The following is a 4837-nucleotide window of genomic DNA, read 5'->3' as shown; positions in this document are numbered from 1 at the left end:
GAATTGAATAGAAGAACAATAGTAATTGCATTAATACTCGAGGTACAGCAGAGCTCCACACCTTAATCTATGGTGTGTAGAAACTCCACCGTTGAAAATACATAAGAACAAGGTCTAGGCATGGCCGAATGGCCAGCCTCCCAAAGAGGGTTCAGTCATAAAAACATGATCAAAAGCTCCCTAATACAATAGTAAAAGGTCCTACTTATAGAGAACTAGTAGCCTAAGGTTTACAGAGATGAGTAAATGACATAAAAATCCACTTCCGGGCCCACTTGGTGTGTGCTTGGGCTGAGCATTGAAGCATTTTCGTGTAGAGACTCTTCTTGGAGTTAAACGCCAGCTTTGGTGCCAGTTTGGGCGTTTAACTCCCATTCTTGTGCCAGTTCCGGCGTTTAACGCTGGGAATTCTGAAGGTGACTTTGAACACCGGTTTGGGCCATCAAATCTTGAGCAAAGTATGGACTATCATATATTGCTGGAAATCCCAGGATGTCTACTTTCCAACGCCGTTGAGAGTGCGCCAATTGAGTTTCTGTAGCTCCAGAAAATCCACTTTGAGTGCAGGGGGGTCAGAATCCAACAGCTTCTGCAGTCCTTTTCAGTCTCTGAATCAGATTTTTGCTCAGGTCCCTCAATTTCAGCCAGAAAATACCTGAAATCACAGAAAAACACACAAACTCATAAAGTCCAGAAAAGTGAATTTTAACTAAAATCTAATAAAAGTATACTAAAAACTAACTAGATCATACTAAAAACATACTAAAAACAATGCCAAAAAGCGTACAAATTATCCGCTCATCAGAGATAAATGATTTACCCACTTGAATGAAAGGATGGATGGTGATGGCTTGGGAAGAGGTGTCTCTAATGTCCTTGCAAGCTCTACTCCCTTGTGTTCTTCCTTGACAACTTCCACCCCCTTGCAAGCTTCTTCAATTTCAACCTCTTCCTCTTGGTAGCTTTCTTCCAATTCAATCTCTTCTTCATCATTTACCAAGGGTTTTGGAGGTTGTAGATCTTCTTCTTTGATCTCTATTTCAAGTCCAATGGGAGAGGATTCAATTGTAGATAAGAATTCATCAATGATTGAATCCATCTCTTGATCAACCTCTTAAAAGTCTCCAACTATGATATGCCTTGGAGGTTGTTCACGCTCCTCATCATCAATTTCAAGCTTCTTAGAGGGAGGTTCTTGAGATTCCTATGGTGGTTCCACATCTCCTAAGTCTTCAACCACTTCTTCCTCTTCTTCAGCAATCATGGCTTCCTCCAATTGCTCTAATACAAAATTCCACTCCTTGTTCTCCACTAGAGTTTCTAATCTCTCCTTCATGCTATATTTTTCTATTGGTTCTCCATAATTGGCAATGGAAGTGCCTTGAGTGCATGAGTATCGGGAGGCTAAAGTGTTTCCTACCTTGGTCAAGGTAGCCACGAATTCTAGTTTCTCCCTTTGTATTTCTCTTTAGCCTTGAAGTAACAAAGTGAGAGAATCATCCATTGGGACTTGGGGTGGATAGGAGGGTTCATTATTTGGGAGGAAGGGTTCACAATAGGAATGTGGTTCTTCTTGGTGAGGGTATAGAGATGGTGTGTATTGAGGTGGTTCTTGGGAGTAATTGTGATGGAATTGTGGTGGTTCTATGGGTTTTCACTCATAATGGTCACAAGGATGTGGTAGAGGAGGTTGGTAAAATGATGGAGGTGGATCATAGGAAGGTGTGTGGTAGAATGGGGCTTGTGAGTATGGTAGTTGAGGGCTATGTTGAGGTGGGGGTTCATAGGTATATGGTGGTGGTTGTTGATTGTCAAAAAGAGGTCCACCATAACCATTGTCTTGGTATACATCATGGAATGGTTGTTGTTCATAGTACATTAGAAGATGTTGTTGCCAAGAGGGTTGATCAAATCCTTGAGGCTCCTCCCATCTTTGATTATTCCATCCTTGGTGCATATCATCATTATAATCTCCACCTCCTACAACATAGTTGTAACCAAACTCATAACCAAAGTGAGAATTTATAATGAGAATATAAAATAAAAACAAGAACTAATAAGAAATAATGAAAATAAATTCCTAAAACTAGCAAACTAACAAAGAAATCAAAAACCAAGCTATTCACAAACTAACATGTGTGCAATAACCAATAACAAGCGCACATTGCAATTCTCTAGCAACGGCGCCAAAATTTGATGGTAGATTTTTGTTGGTAAAGAACTTCTTAATAAAATATTATTGCAAGTATATTTCTAAACCAACAATGAATCCTCAATCAAGATTTAATTTGTTTGTCACAAGTACAAACCCCAATAAAAATAACCGAAGTGTTTAAACCTTGGGTCGTCTCTCAAGGAATTGTAGGGAAGTGTTCATGCTATTGGTTATGGATTGTATAGTTTGGGGGGTTTTGTGATGAGGGACAAGAAACATAAATGACAAGAAAGTAAAGGAACTCAAATGATAAAAAGGTTTTGGCAAGGATTGATGGTTAAGGATCTCTATCCTTCTTACTAACCACAACATGATAATTGCAAGGATCAATCCCATTAAGTCATCCTCTAACAAGTGAAGGGAAGTCAAATGAGCGTTATCAATCCCAATCCATAAGTCCTAGCCAATCACTAATTGACTTAGTAAAAGCTAATGTCAATGGACACCAATTATCAGTCACTTGGATATTAGCAACTCAAGGTCACCCAAGTTACCATCCCAAGCCAAGAATAGAAAATCTACTCTAAAATCCAACCAAGTATTTTATCAAACACTTGGATAGCACAAAAGGAAAGCAAGTTAAATTTGTAAGAAATGTAAAATCTACAACTACCAAAGTAAGAAAACAACAATAGTAAAACAATTAAACAATAAGAACATCAAATATAAATTTCATTAATTGAAATCAAAGGGAACAAAAGTGCATGAACATGAGAATAATAAAATAAAGGAAATAACAAATAAAGTTAAGAGAGCAAAGATGTAGGAACAAAAAATGGTAAAGGAAACTAAATCAAATCAGGAATTAAAAACTAGATCTAAGAGAAGTTAACCTAAGAATCCTAACCTAATTCTAGAGAGAAGAGAGAGCTTCTTTCTCTAGAATTCTAGCCTAAGACATGGTTCCTACACTCATTAATTGCGCCTCCACTTAACCCATGGTGCATGAAATTGTGATCTCAATGGCGCCAATAACTTGGTACACACAATTGTAATCTCAACTCTTTTTCACAACTTCGCACAACTAACCAGCAAGTGCACTGGGTCGTCCAAGTAATAAACCTTATGTGAGTAAGGGTCGATCCCATGGAGATTGTCGGCTTGAAGCAAGCTACGGTCACCTTGTAAATCTCAGTCAGGTGGATTCAAATGGTTATGGAGTTTTGATAATTAAAAGATAAATAAACATAAGATAAAGATAGAGATACTTATGTAATTCATTGGTGGAAATTTCAGATAAGCGTATGGAGATGCGTTGTTCCTTCTGCATCTCTGCTTTCCTACTGCCTTCATCCAATCCTTCATACTCCTTTCTATGGTAAGATGTATATTAGGTGTCATCATTGTCAATGGCTACTTCCCGTCCTCTCAGTAAAAATGGTCCTCTACGGTTTCTGTACGGCTAATCAACTGTCAGATTTCTCATCTCGGATGAAAAATACTATGCACAGATATTGTATGGCTAATCAGCTGTTGGTTCTCGATCGTGTAGGAATAGGATTTACTATCCTTTTGCGTCTGTCACCATGCCCTACAGTCGCGAGTTTGAAGCTCGTCACAGTCATCCCTTCCCAGATCCTACTCGAAATACCACAGACAAGGTTTAGACTTTTCGGATCTCAAGAATGCTGCCAATGGATTCTAGCCTATACCACGAAGACTCTAATCTCAAATTCAGATGCCCCATTTTCAGAGGGGAGTCAATGTGAATCGTTGATTAGAAACCCAAGAGATATACATTCAAGCTTGTTTTCATGTAGAACAGAAGTGGTTGTTAATCACGCGTTCATAAGTGAGAATGGTGATGAGTGTCACATAATCATCACATTCATCATGTTCTTGTGTGAGAATGAATATCTTAGAATAAGAATAAGCATGAATTGAATAGAAGAACAACAGTACTTTGCATTAATACTCAAGGAACAGTAGAGCTCCACACCTTAATCTATGGTGTGTAGAAACTCCATCGTTGAAAATACATAAGAACAAGATCTAGGCATGGCCAAATGGCCAGCCTCCCCAAATGGCATATGAATTTGAAAATATTGAAAAAGACCCCTCGTACAATAGTAAAAAGTTCTATTTATACTAAACTAGTTACTAGGGTTTACAGAAATAAGTAAATGATGCAGAAATCCACTTCCGGGGCCTACTTGGTGTGTGCTTGGGCTGAGCATTGAAGCTTCCACGTGTAGAGCCTTCCTTGGATTTAAACGCCAGTTTGTAACTTGTTTCTGGCATTTGACTCTAGCTTGCAACTTGTTTCTGGCGTTTAACGCCAGAATAAGGTAGAAAGCTGGCATTGAATGCCAGTTTGCATCGTCTAAACTCGGGCAAAGTATAGACTATTATATATTGCTGGAAATCCCTGAATGTCTACTTTCTAGCACAATTGAGATCACGCCATTTGGACTTCTGTAGCTCCAAAAAATCCATTTCGTGTGCAGGGAGGTCAGAATCCAACAACATCAGCAGTCCTTATTCAGCCTCTGAATCAGATTTTTGCTTAGGTCCCTCAATTTCAGCCAGAAAATACCTGAAATCACAGAAAAATACACAAACTCATAGTAAAGTCCAGAAATGTGAATTTTGCTTAAAAACTAATAAAATATACTAAAAAGT

This window comes from Arachis duranensis, chromosome 9, assembly GCF_000817695.3.
Source record: "Arachis duranensis cultivar V14167 chromosome 9, aradu.V14167.gnm2.J7QH, whole genome shotgun sequence".
Classification (NCBI taxonomy): Eukaryota; Viridiplantae; Streptophyta; class Magnoliopsida; order Fabales; family Fabaceae; genus Arachis; species Arachis duranensis.
This window is presented reverse-complemented; position numbering follows the sequence as displayed.